The following is a 25,679-nucleotide window of genomic DNA, read 5'->3' on the forward strand; positions in this document are numbered from 1 at the left end:
AAATCTGAGTTTAAGAGTTTAAATTTTAAAAGCTTTACCATTTGTTTCTGCATTTCTTTTCCGAGCAAATGGAAAAATGTGAAAACGAAAGAGTATAGCATCAATTGAACAAAATTTTAAAAATAGCTATAGTTAAAGAATTGTAGTCTACAGAATTCCCTTGTTATTCAATTCTATTTCAAATGCTTTCCAGTTTTTCAAAGACTGTTGTTAAAATTAAAAGAAATAAATAAAAAAAAAAAAAAAAAAAAAAAAAACCTCTTTAAGGTAACCTTAATCTGAGGCGGAATTTTATCTTTCAAATAGAATTCTATCTTCTATGTTTCAAAATCATTTTGTTCTGTAAAAGTGTCTGCATTAGGTACTGATCTGGGCAGGCTGGAAGAACTTATATTGCAATGGGAAAATGTTCTATATTGACATGAAGTAATATCTCCATTCAGGCAGTTATTAATATTTACATAAGAATACTGAAGCAGAATTGTCTTTGGCTCAGCAGTGAGAGTTCAAATATAGTAAACAGATAATCACTTGATGGGCAAGCTAACAAATAAAGAATTCACACAACACACTTAAATTTATGTGAGATGATATACACAGAGTTTCTCTTGAGTATAAGCATGTGAAATAAGAAAACACACTATTTTTTTTTCCCTCCCCACTAAGGTGATTTTAAATAAGTAAATACACTAAATGCTGTACTGTAAAAAATATTTCAGAACTCAAGCCTACATTCTACACAAATATTGATATTCTTTTGTTATCGGGACCGGATTCAGAAATAGATGTATGTATGCATGTATGGATGGATGAACGGATGTACATGCTCATTCAAACATAATGTTTTGAATGAGGCGTAGCAAGCATAACTGGTGCCCCCCCCCCACAAAAAAAACACTTATAGTAATATAATGTATAGAATATATTCATAATAAAAAAATAATGCAAATAATATTAAAATGCTGAATCTGCCATAAAATACTCTAAAATATATTAAGAATAGTCACTACCTAACTACACTAGCATTGGATTCGTAAATGTATCTGTGTCGGCGGAAAAATCAGACATACAATGATCTAGAATTAGCTAAAAAAGTATTATTTATTTTACATATTGTTTTTAAAAATAGAATTACATATAATTGTTTTTAAAAAAGTACAATTTTTAAACAATTAAAAGTTTATATTATAGATAAGTAAATATATTTATTAATAATAATATAATATTATAATACATTAATACAATTAATTACCATGTATACATTTTTCTTGCCTTGGATGAAGCAAATTTATCAATTACTTCATCGATCCTTTAGTCGATCCTTTTAAATTCTTTTCTTTCCACATTTAAAAGTGCCAGAGGACTTAGGGGATTTTGTCCCATCGTTGATTGCAAATATGTCAAAATTTATTTTAATTTGCTGAACGAACGTTCATAGCTAGCATTTGATAATGAAATAGTAAGGAGTATTTGAAGTGCGACTCTTAGGTTTGGAAAAACATTTTCTCTATAGATCTGTAATGGAGTTTTAGAACATCTTGCTGACATATTCACTGCTCAAAACAATTAGGGGATATTGTGGTTCGGTATGAAATAACCATATAATCGACAACCTTTTTAAGAAAAGGAAATAGAAGAGATTATAAAGGAAAATTGCAATACTTACAAAGTTGGGAATATGCAAATTTAGCCTGTGACCTCGAAAACTATGTGTTTTAGATAAGGAGTAAGGAAACCTGCAGCATTCCTTTTGTAGTACGGGATTAAAAACAATTGACACGTGTCGAATGCTTTGTAGCAATGAATATACGATGTCTCAACAAAATGATTTAGTTGAATCGGTAGCTAGGAAGGCCATCAGTCGTTTACAGGAGAGTCAAACACAATCCATTGTAGCGGAAGCGTTAAGAGTTTCCAAAATGTCATTTCCAGACTATGGAATCGGTTTCTGGAAACTGGATATGTTTGAGAAATTCGGGACAAGGTCGTGTTATCGTTTTAAAATAAAAAGCGCGAGCTATACATGCATTTCGTTTAAAAAAGTAAAAATATACCTCTATTTTTAGAGAAATAAAGTGGTCAGAAAGAATGTTTTGTATACGGATATATTTGGTTGATGTCCTGCAAACATTTTATTACACATTTTATCAAGCAATACAAGGAAATAAATAATTAATTATATTACAATGATTATTAATTTTAAATACATTTTCAAGAAATCAATCAAAAAAAAAAACTTAAATTTTCCAGAAAATCTTGTTAGGAGACTATTTGGCGCCCCCTTGCGAGCGGCGCCTGGGGCATTATACACCCCCTTGCCCCCCCTCGCTACGCCACTGTGTACATGTGTATATATGCACCTACATAACATGTGCATACATACATTTCTGGGTAAAAGTATATATTAGAGTACCCCTTGGCGAAACTAGGAGATTTTTGGCGGTACATGGATACCGAATTTGTGCAAGTCTTTAATTTGTTATTTTGGCTTGCATATTTTGGCAAAAAAGCCAAAATAACAAGACAAAGAACTGCGCAAACTCGGTACCCATGCCCAACATCAACCTACAGGGGTTGGACAAAAATATGGAAACACCTTTAGAAAAACATGTTTCTTTGCTTAATATGGTGTAGGAAACCCGTTGGCATCCAAAACAGCTTGCAGTCTTCTCGGAATGGATAAATACAGTTCCTGTATGTTTGCCAAGGGAATATTATACCATTCTTCCTGCAAAACGGTGGCAAGTTCAGATAACGATGTTGGCGGTGGATAACGAGAACGCACTTTCCGTTCCAATGTAGACCACAAAGGTTCGATAATATTCAGTTCTGGTGACTGTGGTGGCCAGGGGAGATAGAACAATTCATCCTCGTGCCCAGAAAACCAGTCCTGGACAATGTGAGCTGTGTGAACAGGGGCTTTGTCGTCTTGGAAGACACCATCACCATTGGGGAACAAAGTTTGTACCATGGGATGAACTTGATCGGCCAAAATGTTCACATAAGTCTTGGCAGTCATGTGCCCTGACACAGTTATCATGGGGCTAGCAGAGAACCACGATATGGCTGCCCAAACCATAACAGAACCCCCGCCATGTTTCACTCTTGGCAACAAGCAGTCTGTATTATAGGCTTGAGATGGCGTTCTCCAGACGTAAACTCGGCCAGAAGTGGGAAACAATGTGAAAGAAGACTCGTCAGACCATATTACTCGCTTCCACTGCTCTATAGTCCAGGCTTTATGACTTAAACACCACCTTTACCTGTTACGGGCATTAGCATCACTGATGAGTGGCTTCTCAATTGCAACACGGCCAGCAATTCCCTGTTTATGAAGCTCCCTTCTAATTGTTTTGGTACTCACAGGGTTCGGTAACACAACATTCATTTCAGCAGTAACTTTTGCAGCTGTGGTCTTCTTATTTTTCGTCACAATTGCCCTTAATGATCGTCTGTCACGATCACTCAGTACACACTTTCGTCCGCGCTGTGATTTAGCAGATTATGTTTTTCCGCTTTTCAAATATGCGGAATAAATCTTCGATACAGTACCTCTTGAAACACTACACACCTCGTCTACCTTGCTTACAGAAGCACCTACCATACGTGCTCCGACAATTTGCCCACGTTCGAAGTCTGTTAACTCTGGCATAATGCAATGACAACCTCACATAACAGTACTCCGACAACAACTGAACTGTTTAGCACATTTACAAAGTTGTATAGGTGACGTCAGTAGTCAAAAACGCTAGCGCCACCTACATATTACATTAAAATCAATCTTTCTTTTCAAACATGCATTTCACAAGGTGTTTCCATATTTTTGTCCATCTACTGTATTTTCACTTTAAAAAAAATCCCAGAATTGCATAAAAGTGGCATTGCGCACTCCCTTGACTTTATCCATGCACACATCGACCTATTTTCACTTAAAAAAACAAAAGAGAATTGCACAAACTAAGCTTTGCGCACTCCGTTGAGTTTGTCCATCTACACCGATATATTTTCACTTAAAAAGTCAAAGGAGCACCCAATTCTACAGTACAGGCAAACAAAAAATTCATAATCTCAATAAACTACATTTTAAACTAAACAATAAAATAACATAAAAAGGATTATGCATTAATATTATGCATTTAAGCATTACACAAAGAAAATATCCACTTACGTCTGTGGCACACAAAATTCCTTAACAGCATCCAAAAACTTCCTAAAATTATCTGAACTAGAATCCGTATATTGGCGTCACCACATAAATTCACAAAAATAAGAGTCAAAAACATCCTACGTATTCCGGTCTGTACCGAAAATGGCTACTAAGTAAACCTTCATTTACACACCAGTCAATAAATGCACTTTTGCCCTTTCGTTCCAAATCGTACAAAAACTTCAAATTAATCTTACTACATTCAGCCATTCTACCGTCTAAACAATGAAACAAGTAATGTATTTCCTAAACACACACCACAAAAGCCCTTACAAAACATCCCATGATTCAAAATTTCTTGGAATAATGCAAACGATTATGTCATAATAGGGTTTCTATAACATTCAACTACTCAGTTTACCATAAATGAAACAACAACTTGGCAATAAACAAAACAACAACTTGGCGATAAATGAAACAACAACTTCGTTATAATACAAGGGGTACCCTGAAGTCAACTTTAACCCATTTCTGAATCTGACTCCGATAGCAGAACAGTACCCAAATATTTGACACTATTTACAAATACATTTGAAGAGACAAAAATCTAAGATTAAACTAGGTGTGAATATTGTTTTTAAAAAGGGAAAAGTACAAATTCATGAAATGATTCAATGTACAATATATTATAATTTAACTAGTAGTGCTTTTCTGTAAAATGGAGTATATCCACATGGCCAATAAATGTTTATGATACATTCATCATGTGAATGATTACAATATGATGATAAGATAACAAATAGGTACAATGTACATTCTGTGGTAATCGGAATGCATTTTACTATTCAGGTGAAACTGTTGAGTGCCATGAATATGTATCTTAATTTGTATGTACTAGGTGGAAGATTCACGAGGTAAACTCTAGATATGTGAAAAGGTATAGAAACGCATAGTGATTCTGGATTGTTTGTAAACATATAAAGTAAGTAAGGAGATTTTCATACAAAGTACAAAAATATTATGGTGATTCTAACTGAGCTTGTATATTAAATGCAAAAATACTAGACAAAGAACATGCATTCTAGACAAAGAATGCAATTCATATATTTGTCTCGTATTTACAAATAAATTATTCTGAAGGTATACTAATCTGAGATTAAACCAAGGGTGAGCAATATATATTGGTGTTAAAAGATAAGTCAGGAGAAGTGCAATTTCAAAAGGAGAATTTTAAAAAAGAAGTGGAATTTCAAGAGAAGATCCAGCATATATAACTAGCTATAGTTTAACTGTTACTGCTTGCATTTTGAAAAATGAACTAGCTTGATGCAGCAATGACTTTTTCAAAATAGTGCATATCTAATTGTAATCAGAATGTACTTAAATACCTGCTGAAAATTGCTGATAGTCATGAGCATGGATCTTAACATACAAATTGCACAGATATATACATGCTATCACATCAAGACTCTCCAAATGCTGCGCAGCCAAATTACTCACTCAGAATACATAATACTAAAAGACCGAAAAGCTGTGCCTGTATGACTGATAGTTTTTGAGATAAAATGTGTAATAAAAGTATGATGTCTCATCCATCATTATTGCCTATGGTCCCAGCATGACGGAGCTCCGGCACATTTCAGCTCTCCTATATCTGATTGGCTGCATATGGAATACCATATAGTGATAAGTTTAAGTGGGAAGTCTGGATTCACCCCCCCCCCCCAATATAACCCAGTGACTATATTCCTTTTTCCAAAATTGAAGGAAAATTTATCTGAAACGAGGGTCTCTTCAGAGTGATGTGAAAACAGCTACGGAGAATTGGCTGAATGGGCAGAGATGTCATTTCTCCCAGGACAGGTTAAAAATGTTGTCCTGCATTCAGATTAAATGCCTAAATAGATTTGGTGATTGTGTGGAAAAATTATAAGCAAGTATGCCTTTTAATTCCCTTTTGTATGTCTATTGTTAATAATTAATTTTTATTACCCTTGTAACCTTTTTTCATCCACTCTCGTATCTTAATTAGTAAATAGTAGATGAAAAATTCATATTTATGTATGAAAAAAAGCCCTAGATATATGAGAAGGCATAGAAATATATGTTAATTCAGGATTATTTGTAAACATAAAAAATAAGTAAACAGATTTTCATTCAAAGTACAATAATATCATGGGGATTCTAGCTAAGCTTACATATTAAATGCAACAGTACTACGCAAAGTACATGAATGAATGTAATTAAAATATTTGACTCTATTTAAAAATAAATTATTCTGAAGGCATAATAATCTGCGATTAACCTAAAGATGAACAAGCTAGTTAAAAAAGGGGGAAGTGGAATTTCGAGATAAGTTGCAGTATATAAACTGCTACAGTTTAACTATTACTTCTTGCATTCTGAAAAATGAACTATCCAGATGCAGCAATGAATTTTTCAAAATAGTGCATATTTAATTGTAATCAGAATGTACTTAAATAACTGTTGAAAATTGCTGATAATCATAAACCTGGATCTTAACATACAAATTGCACAGGTGTCACATCGAGACCCTCCAAATACTGCAGAGCCAAATTCCTCTCTTGGGATATATAAAAAATGTCCCAAGTGTTGTGTATATGACCGACATTTTTCGAGATAAATACGTAATAAAAGTATGACATCACATGTGTCATATCACCTACGGTCCCAGAATGATGGAGCTCTGGCACATTTCAGCAATCTTAAACGTGATTGGCTAGATATGGAATACCCAGGCCGCTGGACCGGATGTGGGGGTCCGGTTTTATGGCCGCCACAATCGCCAGATCTCAGACTTTTGGATTGCATCCTGTGAAGCCATCTGTAGGAATTCGTTTGTTCGAAACCTATTTACTATAAAAGTGACTTAGTTTCTCTTCTTCATGTTGCGGTGTACTTTGGTGAACACCACGCTGTGGCAACGTGTGCAGTCAGCCATTCCACAGCGAGTGCATGCATGCGTCGATATGCGTGGCGGATATTTTGAGCATTTTTGTAAATAAGCATTCGCAAATACCAATGTTCACCACGCTTCATATTTCCAATAAAAGTTTTTTTTTTTTTTTTTTTTTTTTTCCCTCCCTCGCTTTATACTATGTCGTCATACTTTTCTTTCGCATTTATCTCGAAAACTATGGGTCGTACAGGTGTAGTTCTTTAGACACTCTTTATGGTTTATGCATTCCAAACGAGGAATCTGGCTGCGCATAGTTTGGACGGTTTCGATGGGATATATGATGAAAACTCCTAGTTACTTGGAAAGGCATGAAAATATGATGTGATTCAAATTAAATCTAAATGTAACTAAAAAGCAAACAAATCGCCATACACCAAACATGTGATACTTTAATTAGATATACAAATAAATTGCTACAATAGCTAGAGAAGTTAAGTCATCTTGAAGTTGGTGGCCGTGAAAGATTTCACTGTCTTATCAAAAACTGAAATAAATATATTTAAATAATTTGCTAAGAAGTGCTTTTATTACTTTTAGATCGTTTAATTTGTTAAACAATATGGTTATAATTTTAAAAATAATTTTTAAAATCTTGTACCACATCTAATGACAGCATACAGAAAATGATTAATTGCCAAGTTCTGTGAAAGATAAAGATCTCTTGTCTCTTTCAATAACAGTACTTATCAAGTCGATAAAGCCAAGATGATAAATGGTGTGGTAACATAAGCATAACGTAATAACACACAAATCTGAAGATTATTAAAAACATTTACACTGCTCATCGAAATTAAAGGATAGTCTGAAAAATTATACTCACTGATTAAAACTTTTAACCAATGTTCTGTGGTATAATTATTTATGTTAATTATTTGAACTTCAAGGTAAAACTAGACTTCTACGCATATGTGCGACTGATAACGTGTTGGCCATTCCACGCAATATTGGAATTCAAGTGCATGCTTAAAATTAATCTAGTTTCTGAGCGAGATCAGTATTCAGTAGTTATGAATCAATGTCTTTCAGATTTTCACTGATGGTAGTAAAAATGAACATGAGAATTGCGGTAGTGGAGGCTTCATTAGAATAACTATTAACAACTTTAATTTTAAGACTAGAAACTCTGATCACTGTTCTGTTTTTCATTCTGAGCTTATAGCAGTTGAGGAGGGCCTTAGGACTACATACACTTGCACTGCTTGCAAAGATATCTGGATTTTGACTGACAGTCGCAGTTCTATCCAGCACCTGCAAAATTGACCTCGTATTGGTATAAGCCTCCACTCTCTGTTTAGGCCTACTGCAAAATCTCTCTTCCCATCATGATGTACATCTGTAAATGAATCTCTTTCATATATTGGCATCAGTGGTAATGAAATGGCTGATGCCCTGGCTAAGGAAGGTACTTCAATGACTCTGACCACTGGCACCACAACCTTCTTGGAGATCTACTCGAGAGTTAAATCTGTTGCTGCCTCTTCCTAGCATTCTCCTCCGGCTCATTGATTGGTTCTTTGGCAGTGCAGCCGAGAGGAGCTATTGCTTTTGGTGGTAATCGTACTCAGCAAATTACTTTGGCAAGGCTCCTAAGTGGAAACCTAAATACCTTAAATTTCACATGGAAAATAAGATCTACTTCATCTATAGGAAATATAATACCGATCATTTCACTCCTGAACATCTTCTCACCTGTTTACGACTTGTAAAAGAGAACTCATTCAAAAGACCTACATTCGTATTGGAAATATTGACGGGTCTCGGACTCATGGATCTGGTCTAGCCTAATGGCTAACCTAGTATCAGTAACAACACTAGCAATGAATCAAAGCCATCATTTAAGTGAAGGCAAAAAGGACACTTTATTGGTAGATTCGAGAGAGAAACAAACATAAATGGAGATAACCCAAGATCTGAATATCCCTCAAGGTTTCATAACAAGAACTTGGAATCGCTTTTTAAGCAGCTTTTAATAGACAGCTTGGTAAAGAATAGTTAAGAACAATTGCATGAGAAAACCGTTTTCTGACAATGTTAACTGTCGCAAATCATGATGCAACTACAAGAGAGTTGGTTTCAGTCAGTAAGATTGCCACAGAAACTCGAATCAACTGTCTATTACTGCCCAAATGCTTCACGAGGTTGAACTTAATGCGATAAAAGTAATCGTTCGTCTCCCACTCATTTTATTTTCCAAAGGGGCCCATTTGAGTTTGTGTCGCTGTCGGATAAAAACGGAATCGTCATCATGTCTGAAATCATCAAAAATGGCTGTTCCGAGCTGCAAATCTTTGATGAAAATTCTGTCTCAAAGTTGTTTATGAACGCTACTGACTCAGATTTTTTGTTAACGGATGATAATGTTTGTTCGCATCCAGCATCTCCACAGAATGTATCATTCGAATATATTAGCCAGCTTATTCACCAGACTTGAACCCGACTGAACATGTACAGGATGCCTTAGATCGTCGAACTGCAGAGCATCAAATACCGTTTCCAGGATATGAAAAGTACATTTTCAGAAGAATGGCGAACAATTCCAAAAGACATGACCAGCAATCTGGTAAGTTCATGAAATCAAGGTATGAAGTCTGCATTTCTGTCAGAGATAACCATACATCATATTAAAGAAAGTTTTGTTGCAGAATAGAGCGAGATAATTTTACCGTTACTTTTTTAATTTCCATCAATTTGATTTTATATTCAATATTTTGGAATTAATCAGTTGGTGAACATGATAATTTGTATTAAATAAAGTTAATAATTTTTCAGTATATAAGAGTTAAGTTTTATTTCTATCGATATTCTTTAATTTTGACAAGCAGTGTAGCTCTCATCGCCATCATATATCGGAATGAACAATGTTGGAAAGATAGTAACACCGATCATGAGCCCTTACCAGTGATTAAAACTACTAAACACTGATAGTTCGACCTGTGTTCAAATCCCGGCGAACAGGTTGACTACATGGATGTTTTTGTGATTTCTCCCATATGTAACGTGAATACGAGCTAGTTTAACTTAGAAAGTATTCCACGAAGTTATCCCTTTTCTTATGCAGACAGCTGTAGTATATTTTGCCGTAATCAAATAAACCAAACCTTATCATGACTATAAACTAATCGAGTTTTCAATTTTGAAAAAACAGAACTCGTGATTACATAACTATCAGACTCATTACCACTTCCTACAGATTTTATTCACCAGACATATATAAACTTAGATACTTTAAATATGAAGTTGCTCTTTGCTAGCATGATATTTAGTATTGTCACAGTTTGTAAGTACAGTGGGCTCTCCTGATCTAAGTAATACCGGGGACGACGTTCACGAAGTAGATAGAATCACTGTTGGAAATTAAAAAACACTGAAATGAAAAATAACTTATATTATAATTAACAGAAAAATACTGTTAGCAGTTTTGTGTGTGTGTGTGTGTTTTGAAACTGTTTTAAATGGAGAATAAGTTCATTTGGTGACGTAAATTTAATAAATATTCCAAAACAAGAATACACTGTAAATAACGGAGAAATTAGAAACGAAAAAATGTCAAAAACGGCATTTATGACAGAACGTTAACAGTATTATTAAATACAAACTCTTGTAAAAAAGAAAGAAATTTTTATTTTGTGGACAAAAATTACTCCCAATATATCATCATATATTATAATTGCTGATATTCCACGCATTTTCTCCATCCCCCCCCCTTTTTTTTTTTTGTTTTTTTTTTTTTGTTTTACGTTGATGGTTTATGATAGTAGTTATTTTCCTTAGTTCCGAAATAGAACACTTATACAATCGATAAGACATTCCTAAAATTTTCATAAAATCTGCAGAGAATTAAATAAGTCAAACTTTCACCTCCCTCCTTCCCCCCAAATGTTTTATTAATCAAATGATAGTTGTTTGTCCACTAGGCCATTACACAACAGGCTGTCCAATATCTCCCCTCAGAAGAAGAAAAAGCAGATAGTGCAGGGCACTCCTCCAAATGTTATATCTTGTCCAGCCACACAAAGAGAACACAATGTTAGGATAAATACAGTGTAGGAGAGTCCACAGTGTTAAAACGGAAAAGATGAGCAGGAAGGCAATTGTGCCCACCTGACGTGCTAAAAGTTGCAACTGCAACCGTACGAGGTGAGTCAAGAAGGAACAAGTCATGGTCTAGAAAAAGTACATTCCAAGGTCTATCACTGGAAAGATGCAAAGCATGAAGAAAGCACCTGAATTACTCATGAAGAAAGCACCTGAAAATCCTAGCTATTTCCAATTTAGCTGAATGGAATCTCGATTTCGCGAAAGGTTTCTGAAAACTCCGTTCTTGGCAAGATAATCAGCCCTCTCATTTCCCTCAATGCCACAATGAAAGGGGATCTACTGGAAAGACACCTTATTAGGAAAATTCTCAAGTCCTGCATCCTAGGACGCCCGGGATCTCAACCTCTTTATTAGAACAAAAAGCCTGTAGTGCAGAAACAGAATCAGAAAGGATCACAGATTTTTAAAGAAGTTTTGACCTATAAAAAGTTGTTCAATTGATATAAGAATAGACTACATCCTTCCATCAACGTGAGTCATGAAATATCCAACCGTCTAAAACAAAGCATTTTCCCCAAAATGAAACTTTCCTACATAGTAGAATTATAATTTAAAAAGTAAAAAATAAATAAAATGCGTAATGTTAAGTAAATATACCTTGCAAACAGCACAACTTAGTAAAACATAAGGTCTTCTTGTCTCTGATCATTATATATACTGTTGGCTATTGACGAACCCACCTTTTGATACAATACTTAGCTACAGCGGATCGGCAATAGTGTGTTCTTTTCTTCTTTCATAAGATAGTGATATACGAAGCCGTAACTTGTAACGAACCAGAAATTTTCTATAAACAAATTTATGTTTTTATTTCTCTTACGAAGAATATTTTTTGCCTTGCCACATAAAGACTCAGTAGAGTTTGCTTTCTTGGAAGTAAGTGATCGTATTCCAGTATTTGGCTTTCTGGTGACAGGACATTATTTGTAACATAGAAAAGATCATCAAATGGAAGAAATGGAAGAAAGTGGCAAGAAGTTAATTCACATGGATTATCATCAAAATATATGAAGACGTTTAAAAAAAAATTGAAGAATTATAAAACTTAGATAGTCAAAATCATTAATGGAATGTTAGAAGCTAATAAAGCAAAACAGGAGCTCAGAAACGAAAGTACGTCTGTTGAACAGTATTTAAGTAATTGTTTTACGGTTAAAATAATTTTAGATTAAAAAACAGGAAAGAAAGAAACTGATGTTGATAGTGTAGCAAATTCTTCTTATAGTGTAAATATTTCTCGAAAACGAAAGTTTAAATTTCTGCGAATTCAGCTAAAGAAATTTTATGGAAATAATACAGAATTGTTGCCATTTTGAGTCTTATTTAAGACAATATATGAAGAGGCTAATATAGATCCTGAGGATAAATTCCAGTATTTTATTCAATCAAGTGTGATAAATTCTCGCCCTAGAGGATTAGTAGATAGTTGCAACTGCAGATAATTATTCAAAAGTAAGAAAAGCAGCTTTGAGATCAAGATTTGCCGAAAAGGATTAATTAATAGAAGTTTTTATTAGAACACTTTTGTCATTAGTCGTACAAAATACAACGAGAAATTCCACTTCTTAATTTTCAGCTTTGTATGACAGATTAGAAGCTCATTTGAGGGCGTTAGAATCTCTAGGCTTAGCAACTGAAACATATACTGCAAATCTGTTTCCATTGGTGGCATTCTGTATTCCAGAAGAATTGTTAAAATTTTTTCAAAGACAATAAATTTAAGGAGCATCAAAAGATCACCTCGGTGATTTAAATGAAATTTATTCGAAACGAAGTGCAAACAGAACAACACGTTTCAGTTGCAGTTTCAGGTTTTAATTTTAAGAATAAATCCTTTAAGGGAAACAAAAGGCAAATTCGAAAGTAAATGAACTGCTAGTGCTATTGATTTATTCGTTGTTAAAGAAATTAATTTAAGTAATGTGGGTTAACAATTTAAGTAATGTGTACATAACAGTAATGAATGTTTGAAAGCTAAAAATATATCCTAGACATAAAAGAAAAAAATATATATTTGTTAAAAGATATTGTTTTTGTTGTCTGAAAATCAAAGCATAATGGAAAAAACTGTGAGGTTTTAATGAAGTGTGTGTTATATTCAAAGAGACTTTTTTTGATAATGTGTCCGGTCCGGTACAACAAAAAACAAATGATAATAAACATAAAGAAAAAAATAATTCAGTTTGTGAAAAACTAGACTCTGGTGTACAAAAAAAAAAAAAAAAAACTGAAAGGTTTCAGATTTTAAATTACGTCCAAAACTTTTTTTAACGTTTTGTGTGTTACCTTTATTTATTAAATATCATGTTCTACGTTCTCAAACTATAAAATTCAGTTCAACAGCAATATCGCAAATTAATTTTAAAATGAGCATATCTTTAGAATTTCCCATACAAAGTCTCACGCGCTAGAGTTTTTTTTTTTTTTTTTTTTTTCCCGTACAGTGTTGCTATTGCTCGCTTTGAAATCGTTTAGTTTTTTAACCAAAAATTCGTTGAAGTGTTACAAAATATGAAATCGATAATAAAAAAAATTAATTAGGGCTTCCACATGCCCATATTCTATGGAAGATTACGTTATTCAAATTTTGATGGCTCTAAATACCGTTGTTTTATCATAATGCGAGAAACATACATACATTTATGCAGACTATTCATTATTTAATTTCTTTAAATATAAGACAGTGCTATAATATATGGTGGCAACGATTCGAAAAGTGATACAGCCTTTTAAAGTTTTCGACCCAAAATGCCAAAGCGAAATTAATAGTCCTTCAGGGAAAATTGCCTCTTTGGACTAAAAAAAGAATGTATAATGTATATATACATTGTAATACAATATTATGTATATACATTGTAATACAATATTATGTATATACATTGTAATGTATCAATATTGATACATTACATTCAAATTCGTTTTCTAATCAGGAAATTTTTCTTCAGACACTCGTCATAAATTTAATAGGTAATAACACTGATTGTTATGTTCGCGCATTAATTGATACGGGATCACAGAAGTGACACATTTTAAAGCCTTGCTTTCAGCTTTAAAATATGAGTTGCGAGCCATTGTACATATTTAGAGAGACACTTTTTTTATTTGGAGGGACAGAAACAAATGAATCGGTACATAAATTTTATATGATCTATTTACGTAGTCTTGATGTAATTTCCAAGTAATAGATCAAGAAATGATTTGTAGTGACATCTCTCGAATTAGCTATGGACTTTGAATTCTAGAACCTGAAAATTCTAATATTATTATAAGTGACATAAAAAGAAACCAAGTCCTACTGAAATATTAATTGGATCAGATGTCGCAGGAAAATTCTTTACAGGTGAAAGGAAAGAACGTAAAAAAAGATTCTTTTGCCATGAAAACTAAATTAAGTTGGTCAGAAATGGGAAAAGCTGCTGGAAGTAAGAATAAGTGAAAAGAAAATACAACTGTAACTTTACTACTTGCACTGGGGGTTACGAAATTTTTTTTTTTTTTTCCGTTTATTTGAGAGGTCGGAACACAATTGTTTGGAAACTTCTATACTTGAAATCAACAAAAAAATGTTTTGCGGCTGTTAATGGGATAGAGAAGCTAATACTGCAGAAATTAGTCCAGAGGGAATGAATTTAAAGGAAATGAAGTGGTGACTAAGAGCAAAATCCTGATGGTTCTTAATCGAGTTTTCAATTGTATAGGATTTATATGGTTTCTATAATGTAGTCTACCTGGAAAACAAAGGAAACATGGGATGCTGGAGTGAATAATGATGTAAAGGAAGAATTTTTTAAGTGGACGAAAGACGTACTATATTTAACCAATATAAATGTACCTAGATGGTTTGGTGAGAGCTAATGAGGTGAAATTCTGTGACGCCAGTCAACCAGCGTATGCTATAAGGTATTTCTCCCACTTCTCTAGCGTGCCTTCGTGGTGTAACGGTAGCACGCTGGGCCAGTATTCCAGAGGTCCGTGGTTCGATTCCCGGCGAAGGCGGTTCTTAATTTTTCATCTCTTTGGATTTCCAATATACCTAATGACTCTAAAATGCTACCACAGTATTTATCAGATGTGAATCAAAGCATGGAATATCAGTACAATTACTAGAAGCCCGATCAAGAATTACTCCTATAAAGAAAATTACCATTAAAGATTAATTTTAGTAGTAGAATACATATTTTATTTGTATAAGTTTCCCCCCCCTCTCCCCGGAAAATTGAGACTTTGATGTGAAAACTTGTGCTAAGTTAACTTAAGGTGAGAGAATGTTGGCTACTGACGAGTCACACATTTTGATGCCACTACATAGCTGCAGCAGCATTTTCTTCTTCAGAGGCGTAGCTAGAGTTCTCAGCGCTTGGGAACAGCTGAAGGTTTTACGCCTGTTTCTATGTGCCAAGAATGGAAAACATTTCATTTTAAAATTTCATAACATCAATTTGGCGCCCCCATTATGCTGCGCCCAGGGACAGTTGCCCCCCTTGCCCCACTCTAGCTACGCCACTGTTCTTCCTTGTAAGATAGCGGTATGTAAAACCGGAAGTTGTATTGAACCTGCAATTTTCTGTAAATAAATTAATTTTTACTACTCTTATGAAGAGTATTTTTTCCTGCCCCATGGTATGACTCCGTAGAGTATGTTTTTCTGGAAGCGAATGATAGTAGTTTTCGAGGAATACAGAACAAACTTTGCGAAACTGAATCCATAAATTTTATTCAAATTTATATTCATTCTGAAACAGTAAAAAAGTAATACTGTTTATTCTATAAATTATTTAACGTTTTGAATCAACTATATCATGAATTAAATTTTATTTAAATCAATCAGATTAAAAAATAAAATTGTTGATTAATAACAGACAGATTAAGTATGAAAGAATAATATCTCATGTTTTACAACAGACGCGAATGAAAAGTAAAACAGCGCACTAAAGTGAAGTAACGCAAAATCTCGCTTCGAGAATAATAGCCCTTTGGGTAAATAAATACTAAATAAATAAAAAGATATAAATATTTTGAATGGAAAAAAAATTATAGCCGATTAGCTTTTTGCTGTGTATTTCTTCCAAACAGTAAATAACATAATAAATTACTATGAATTTAGTGCGTAAAGTCGTCTGCCGTTCTTTTTTCCTTTCTCAGTACAGTGCAATAATTTCTTTTGTTTACTTGTATAGAATGGCAGATGACTTTCGATTATCGGTTCCTGTTTAGGAAAAGCAATGTGGTTTGTCTGGGAGAGAATGCGGTAGGTTAGAATCTCTGTGGTATGCATGCTTTTCTTTTGCATTCAGACCTAATCGCCCCTGGGATTTTCAAGTATTCAAGGTCAGACGTTGTGAGGATAAAGCAAGGGGCGGTTTCATAGAGTTGGGAGAAGCCAAACAATAAATGAATCAGCAAATGAACCCCACAAGCAGGGGTGTCAAAAAAAAAAAAAAAGAAAGAAAGAAAAAAGCAAAGCTGTTCTTTTTTTTTCCTTAAGTTTTCTGAACAGGAAATAAATTAGGTATTAAACTTTTGATAGTAAAGAATATTTTACTACTTTATACGCTATACTGTATGATGGCTATATTATGGTTTTTATTCTTCTTAGTACAATTTAATAACAATTAATTTTCATTTAAAAGAATGCATCTCATTCAATAGTTAGTTGATTCTTCGTGCATCGTTATCATTGATCTAAGAATACGAATTAGTAAGACAGTGTTTTGAAATGTAATGTAATTTTAGAAAATGTAGTGAAACTTACCCAAGACAACTAACTACATACAGTTCCGGATAATTTTGCTTTCTGCAGAGATTTTTGAAAAGGTTATGATCAATACCGATGTTTATTATCGTTCTCAAAAATTCTCATCATTTTCAGATATTTCGCTTGCGAGAGATTGTCGCAAACCAGAAATTATACTCGTATTCTACATATACCTTTTTTAAAGCACTCTAAGGGTCCACCAAAGGCGAAGTCATAAGTTCGCTGAACACTGGCAGTTCGACTTGAATTTGATTCCAGATGAACCGGGTGGGCCGCATAGATTTTCGTGGTAAACCATGTTTAACGCAAATGGTAACCATGGGTAAACCACGTTTAACGTGACTACCAGCCAATATAACTTAAAAAAGCTTTTCAGTAAAGCATTCCATTCCTCAAACAGATTGGTTTTTTTTTTCACATGGTCTTGCAAACAAACAAACCTCTCTAAGTTGATCACACACGGTTGCAAATGATTTTGGTCTTCTGTAGAACTACTGATCATTTTTATAGAAGAAATTTTGATATATTTTCATTTAAGTAAGACACAATAACACGCAGAAATCCAAATATACAAAACATAAACATAACTTGAAAATTGCAAAAAAGTACTTACCGAAACTCATGCAATCACAAAATGGCGGCCACACCACGTGCAAAAAAGAAAGCAAAAAGTAAGCCTGTTTGGGGCTTCTATAATCTAATTATTATTTCCTATCTTGTTCATTTGCGGTTTTGCAGCTGAGGTTGGTGGTTCGGTAAAACCATCGAAACTAGTCCCGTGAAAATTTTGTAAATATAACGCTGATTTTTGTTGTTTGACTTCTGAATTAATATTTTCATTTATTTAGTTATTCATTTATGCTTTCTGAAATAATGTTTACTTTTTAATATGGTCGCCATGAAAGGATAACATGAATCCTATCATTTTTCAGTTTATAATGATAAGAGAATTTTCAAATCTAAGTAATCAGTGAAAGGAGTGGCCAAAACCAGTTGCCAAAATTAATTACCGAATGGTAGTCTTCTTTTTAGGCTTTTTTAAGATAAAAGGAAAGTCCTAAGAGTTTTTTAAAAGCTGTAGTTCTCTTAATTCTCACAGTAGCATAAAAAGAATTCATGTACTATGTATATTGTTTCTTTCTTTTGTTGTAACCGAAAATACAAGAAAGGATATGCTTGACATTAGTGACTGGTTATTCGATAAGCAGTAAAAGTGACTATTACGAATATTACACTCCATGACTGATTTGTGTAATTAGAAATGGTATGAAGGCACTTGAGCGGGTAACAGGCAATTTGAATTCTGAATTTTAATATTGCTACCATTGCTGCAAATATTTGTTGGATGGTTTACAATTTCCAATTTTTTTCAATTATCGACACACTTTACTGGGCACACTTCACGTTACCACACAGTTATCTAGAATTTTTATATTTTTTATTAATACTAACTTATTCATCTGACACCTGAGCTTGCTATTTTTCATAATGTTCAGCAAGTTATCTTACGGTTGAAAGACCACTAAACAAATCATCCTAAACATAGACAAGTTTGTTCTCCGTTCTGATTCCGCTGTCTTCGTCGTAAAAAATTTTGATTGGAAGAATTATGACACTAGAACTTTAAGTTTGCATATGAATTATAAAAATTCTCAAGACACGTCGTGGGACTTCAGGATACACCACCGTGATTAGACATACTGGATGGGAAACAAGCGTTAAAAAAACTGCAAGGTTTCACCTCGGGAAAAAATAATGTTTTCCCATAATTAAAATTTCTAACTACGTGTGATTTTTATGTAATTGGTAAAAGTGTACATTAAAGAAATGGAGAATTATCAAATGAATTTAATACCATAGGCTGAAAAAAGCCAAATTTTTGGAATTTAACAAGACATCCTTTTGTAAATCAGTTTGGTAATCCTTACCTCTACCACCGTGCTTTGTTCAATTTCATTATTATTTCAAAATGCGTAGCATAAATTATGAGACGATTTACTGTGGTAATTGTCCCTAAAAAATACTGTTATTTTAATTATAGTTATAAACTATTTTAACAAAACGTATACAACTGCCAAACCAGAGCAGACATTAATACACCGCCGGCTATGATAAAACATATATATATAAAACCAAAAGCAGCAACACCGAGTTTTAAATGGCTTCTTGGCTAAAAGAAGTCAAAAGAAAAATTATTCACCTCCGGGTAAATATTAACTTCCAAATGGACAACGCAGTTTGAAAAAAAGTTGGTAGGGGGGAGGAAACTCGCTGGACGTCCTGTCAGACAGATGACAGCAGCCCAGTGTCCCAGATCATAATTCTTTTCTGGTACGGATTCCTAGAGGCAAATTTATTCGCTTGTGCATGGGGGGTGACCAGCTGAAGAAAGGGGAAGACGGCCTATAAAACTTCACTAATGACCATCCTGCGAGCTTGGGGCTTTTTGTGAGACACATGTTGTGTTAATTACATTCCACAGCACTTCGCAAATTTTTTTGACCTTGAGCGTGATTTGAAACCGGATGAGGCGGATCCCCAAGGGACACCAGAGGACCATAGCAGGTGGGGAGCAATAGAAAGGTTTTGTTTACTCGTTTAGTTATGTGACAAACATATCTCGGGAAGAGCGCCGGAGAACACGGACTTCAGGTCCATTCTCCATCAAAACTGATTGATTATTACGAAATATTGTATGGTCCAAATAATTGTAGATCATAAGGAGTTACCTGAGAAAATGAAATGTAAGAACATTGTATGGCGCAAAGCTGATGACATGAGGTTACTATTAAAAGTTCGTTCAAGTACAAATCGAAGCACATAGTTAAACAAGCAAGTGGAAAAAATTCAGGCAATATTTACAGTATATTAGTACAGAAGCAATAAAATAATAACCGCACATTGAAAACATGGCCTCTTGTTTGTGTTATCTGGAAAAAATTTCAAAAAAGAAAACTATTCAGCCAACCCGTCAAACTCTGAATCGCATAACTGCCAAACTTCCATTCGATCTCGTCCAGCTTAACACCGATCTAAATCTGTGAATTTGCCTAACATCTATATTTAAAATCTGGCAAGTCTATAATCTTATCTCTCGGTTTTTCGCTTCATGTTACTTTACATTGCGTTACCACAATATTAATTACCTACGCGGCCTGGTGAATTGACAGTTCTAACAGATATTACCAAATTTGCGACAGAAATCTTTAACGTATCTTTTAAATTATAAAAACATATTGCATTTAATGTAACAAGTCTGTTTAAAAACCGCATAGTACAACAGAACAACTATCAGAACAATCTTCTAACAACTATCGGTTTTTCGTACGCAGCATTTACCATTTCTGCCCCCTGAATAAATTTATATGTTATCAATGTTATTTTATCTTGCAGCTATAGTTCTCCACGTTGTCGTTTACCCACATTAATGTTTTTTAAATCATGATACAGCCTTTTTCATATGAATAGTTTGAAAACAAATTCAAAGTCTGTATTATTTGCGTTACCTTCTCTTCGAATAATAAATTTGGTAACAATTATGCAACGACACGCTTTATTGGCGGCGTTTCCAAGTATTAATTATCTCATTGCTAATTGCAATTTATTTATTTCTGTTAAATTTCATTAGTCTATTGCTGTTAATTTTCAGGTATATGTCTCTACAAGGAGTATGGATGAACAGGATAGAAATGAACAAGAGATGTATATCAAGCTTCGCCGAGAACAATGATAAAAAGCTTTCCAAAAAATTTAGATCGATGTTCTTAACATTCCTTTTTGGGAAAAGACATACGTAATAGGCCCCATACAGTAGCTAAGTGATTAAGGCCGTTGAATGCAGGTAGTTCGAGCCAGGTTCGAGCCCAGGCAAGCATCCTGGCTACATAGTTGGTTTTTGTCCCTTTCCCCAAATATAACATGCATATTAGCCAGTTTTTCTTTAAAACCCTCCATGAAAGCATCTCTCCTTTAGGCAGATAGCACACGTGTGCTTTGCCATATACATATAACTCAGTGTTTCTTAAACTATGGGTCGCGATCCCAAATGAGGTCGCAAATCGAAATTTTGGGAGGTTACAAAAATTCAGTTCGCAAGTTGAATTTAAAGAAACTGCATTCATAAAACTTTAAAGAAATTACATTAATTGACATTAATGAGATTAGGGTTATAAAGATATTACATTAACTGATATTCATGAGATTAATTAGCTGTTATATTAAGTGCAAAAGGAATTTTTAAAGCTGTCTAGCGATTCAAACCTAAACTTGAGTTTTCACAAAAATCCTTGATGAATTCTGGATCGGAGTTAGAAGTAGATTTCTCATTATTTTTAAATGGCATTAAATATTCTTCTCTCATTCAGCACCACATATTTTTATAACACTACTTTTTCAGCTTTAACGCTAATTAAAATCAAATATCGTTCAATGTTGAAACGTGTTGAAGATGCTTTATGTCCAGCAATGTCAAATATCGCACCAACATTTCATTTGTTATGCAGCAAAAAACGAGCGCGTCCGTCTCATTAGAATTTTCTTTAATTTTTGTTTGCTTAAAATAAATCCTAAAATACTTCTTTTTATATGTATATTGTTTGACATGAAGTAAATTATTTAAGGGAGGATATTTATTTTTATATCTTTATTTTATATTTAATATGTGGAGTCGCGAAACAAATCTCATGATAAAAAGGGTACACGATTGAAAAAATTTTAAGAAGCCCTGATATAACCTACATTTTTTTTTTCAGGGAAAATGGCAAGTATACACAAAACTATATGGGCGACAACTTCCAGAATTTTCTCCATCCACATTATTTATCGTATTCAAGAACTTCAAAATGCTACATTCCTACCCCGGATTTATTTAGGAAAAATATTCCTAATAATAAAAATAGCTCCACTTGATAAAGTAACGTAATATTTTGCTGTATACCCATAAATTTTAATATAAAATAGGAAATAACAAGGCATTTTACTGCTAGTTCGGTCCAGCCAGATTCAGAATAATAAGAGGAAAGGTTTTTTATAAATCGTCTGCAAATCTCATGTGAATGACAGAAACGATAAGCCGGATGAACAACAAAGAAAGAACAAATGAATGCGGAAACGAGAAGTCGTTTGCGTACAATTTCTGTTTGTCCATGTATAATAGTTGTGCTGTCATCCACTATATTGTTCGCAACTGATTCATCCTAAATGACACTATTTAAAGCTTCAGTATCGTTTACGCGAGACACAAAAGGAATCCGATGGAAGGTTTCGGTAAATTTTCAGGATGAAAGCCATACAAGAGCTTGCAATATCAAATAGTTAGTCCGCTTTTTTAAAAAATACTCTTATAAGCTGGAATTGTACTTAATTATTTATTAATGAACTCTTTATCCATTTGACATGAAAGATAGTTTTCTTTTTAGGAATCTGATTCAATTAGGAATGTGATTCCCTTGATTCAGGAGGGGGAAGAAAAGGGGAAATGCTATGCACTTCCAGCTAGATTAAACCCTGAAATTTGCGGGAAAATGCAGAGAAGGGACTCATGCTGCCCTGTTGGCATAATAGTTTGGAAGTTGGCTGGCATAATTTTGTGCTTAGATTCGAATCCCGCAGAGGAATAGTATATATATATATAGTGTATAATGTCTTTGCGGCATGATAACACTTACTGTCAAGCCAAAAGTTTTCTCGAGAGATTAATGATAGAGTATAGCACCCCCATCAGATCCATCGCCAGGGTAATCTCCTTTAAAATTGGGACGAACAGGGCACTAAAAGGTGCCCAAGGCCTAAGTCAGTAATATGTGCCAAGCTTGCCTGTTGACCATGTTAAAACTCGTTGACTTTGTAAAGACCAATAGGTTTATTCGTAACAGAAGAGACGAAAATGTGCAGTGCAGTATTCTAATTTGTATGCACTTTAGCTGGGATATTGTTCTCAAATAAAAAGATCCACTCTTTCTTCGTTAAAAGTACGTATTTATTATTATTATTATTATTATTATTATTATTATTATTATTATTATTATTATTATTATTATTTAGGTCGGATTTTTGACTTTAACAAAATTAAAGCTAAAATTTTAATACTGTATGACAAAGTTAACTTAGAAATCTTTTCGTTAACCTCTGGTTTAAGGACATCTCTTTAGTCCCCAAAATGCCTTTAGAAAGATTTTGCTGTATTAAAATTGAAGCGATGGTAAAGGCAACGAATGGAGCAGGGATCTCTGAAGTGGTCCATATGACGTAGCCAGGTCAGGATCGAGGGTCATTTGCGAGCGCCCCGAGCTGGAACTGAGCCCTTGTAAACTCAGTATTTCATTCAAATTTGTAACTGTAATGTATTAAATAACGATGTTGTAAAGATATAATTTTAAAATGAATTTGATTATATTATCCTGTATAGGTTTGAACTGATATTTTAAATAAACACTTTCATATAATACATAACACTTAACACACAAATACTTTATTTTTGTATTAACACACAAGAAATGCAAACACAGCTGATCATTACTTCTTGAAAACTCTAACTTTCGTTGTTGCAAACTTAAAATAAGGGCATTGTTTCAAAATAAACAGCATTTCCATTTATTGCAGAGGATTATTTAAATGTTTTAATATTCCCCCACATATGTATGTTAAAGACAGCAATTTAGTGAGACAATTTTTTATCTATCATGGCTGACATTATATAATTATGGTTCATATAAAAGTAAAGGAATTTGTTTTATATTTGTTAAAAAATCTGATGTGTACACCACATGACTTCCTTGCAAGGAATATTAAATTATACGCATTTTTATTGCATTTCAATAAATCTACTTCGTCGATAGCGCATACATCACAATAAAATAAATGCACTCTTTAAAATTCACTATATATGTTTATAGCGACACTCCGGCGCTAGGTTCACTTAACAGCGTTACATTTCGTTCATATTATAACTCAGAATGCATATAAATTTATCTCATTCGAAGAATTATCTAATCGTTGCCACATGTTCTATTCAAATACGATAATAAATCTAGAACGATGTATAAAAGAAATTAAGCAAACAAAACAAAAAAGAAACAGTTTTTCACAGACGATTCAGTATTTCTCATTCAATTAATTCAGTTCTCACTTCGCGATAAGGCAAAAATACACAAAAACTCAAAATATCTATATTAAAAATTACGAAGTAAATCTTAAACCCTTATTTCCTCGAATAAATTCCAGAATGGATTAAGCATGATTTAATTTGCAATAATAAAAGAAGGCGTTATCTTTGTTGTTGCGAAGCTTAGTTTCTCTAGACTGGCAACAAATCCTCTATTTTGCCAAGTTTTAAATGTAAACAAACACGTCTGCCATCACAAAATTAATTAGGCTTAGATGCACTTAAACAACTTTTAAATTGTTGATAACTCCACAAATATTGCATGCACATTTACTAAAGGTATAAAAACCTTAATCGGAAGATAAGAACAACATAATTTAATCATTTTTAAAGCAAAAAATGCACAACGTAGAAACATATAAACTGAAATAAAGAAACTGAGATCACTGAGCCGGTTAACAAAGTAGATATATATATACATATACTTATATACATTTGGTGCGGCCGAATGCAACCAAAGTACGAAGTGCTCATCTACATGTTATAGCAGTCCTGTATACAAAATTTCAAGGTTCTGAGGCTACTCGTTTTTGAGTTATGCGAGATACGTACGTGCGTACAGACGCCAAGAAAAGTTCTCTTAACAGTTAATTTTAAATCAGTTTTATAATTTTTTGGGTGGAAAAGAGTCTTTTATTCTGTCCTTACGTACAGATGTCACGCAAAAACATCGTTAAATTGCATTCGATAGCAGTCAAAATGGATATTTTCGTCGAAATATGATACCTGAAAATTTTCGCGATTATAATACTTCCTTTTTACTTCGTACAAGGAAGTAAAAATGTAAATAATCGAAACGGAATCAGCGTTATCAGATTAAAACTTCTCGCTCTAAACTAGTAACCATGTGTAAAAACAGAATAATTTACAACAATGTTTTCATTTTAACGCTTTTTTTTTTAACATGTATATAAGAAAAAATGTTTTTGAAGTGGGTTAGAGATTCCTTTATAAAGTATTTTTTTTATTTTTTTCTAAAATTTTGAGATATATAATTTATTATATCATTACTGTGACGTAATAAGGTGGAATTTTATTATCAGTATCGAAATATTTTTGCTTCATATGCTTAAAATTTGGTACTTCAAAGATTTTGATATTTTCTTCATTGTCTTCAATGCTGAAGTAATGTAAAATTTTCAAAATTAGGATGAGTTGGATATGTATGACCTAACAAATAATAAACAGTGTAAAACAAACAATCTAAAAATTGCCTATTTCCCAGCTTTCCTTTTTTTTTTCCCCCTGTAAGGAAATGTTAACCATTCGCTAAATGAATTTCAAACAGGCTACAGCGCAAAGGATTTAAAATAGCATTTAAAATTATTTTTGGAGCAAGCTCAAATGTTGTTCTGCAGGTCTAACGACATGTCCTCTCGGCAGTCCAACCTACAGATCTTGCATTACATGTGACTTCCCTCGAACGTTGACGCGGACATGTTCTAAATCTACCTTTTCTACCCTCCCTCGTTTATCATGCAAAATGATCTTTCGTACGAAATATGAATTCTGTGATCTAGGTAAATGTATGAACATG

The 25,679-nt window shown here is 33.5% G+C and overlaps 1 long non-coding RNA gene and 1 other non-coding gene across 3 annotated transcripts in view; both read left to right on the plus strand.

Moving 5' to 3' along the window:
* LOC146999527 (uncharacterized) overlaps positions 1-25,679 on the plus strand; it is a 99,008-nt gene that overhangs the window by 9,386 nt on the left and 63,943 nt on the right. The gene's annotated exons all lie outside the window — the stretch shown is intronic.
* On the plus strand, positions 15,150-15,221 carry TRNAT-AGU (transfer RNA threonine (anticodon AGU)). The gene has a single exon. It is a non-coding gene; the product is annotated as a tRNA-Thr (tRNA).

This window comes from Stegodyphus dumicola, chromosome 1 (genome assembly GCF_044657685.1).
Source record: "Stegodyphus dumicola isolate Sdum_Otavi_A_Nest chromosome 1, ASM4465768v1".
NCBI lineage: Eukaryota > Metazoa > Arthropoda > Arachnida > Araneae > Eresidae > Stegodyphus > Stegodyphus dumicola.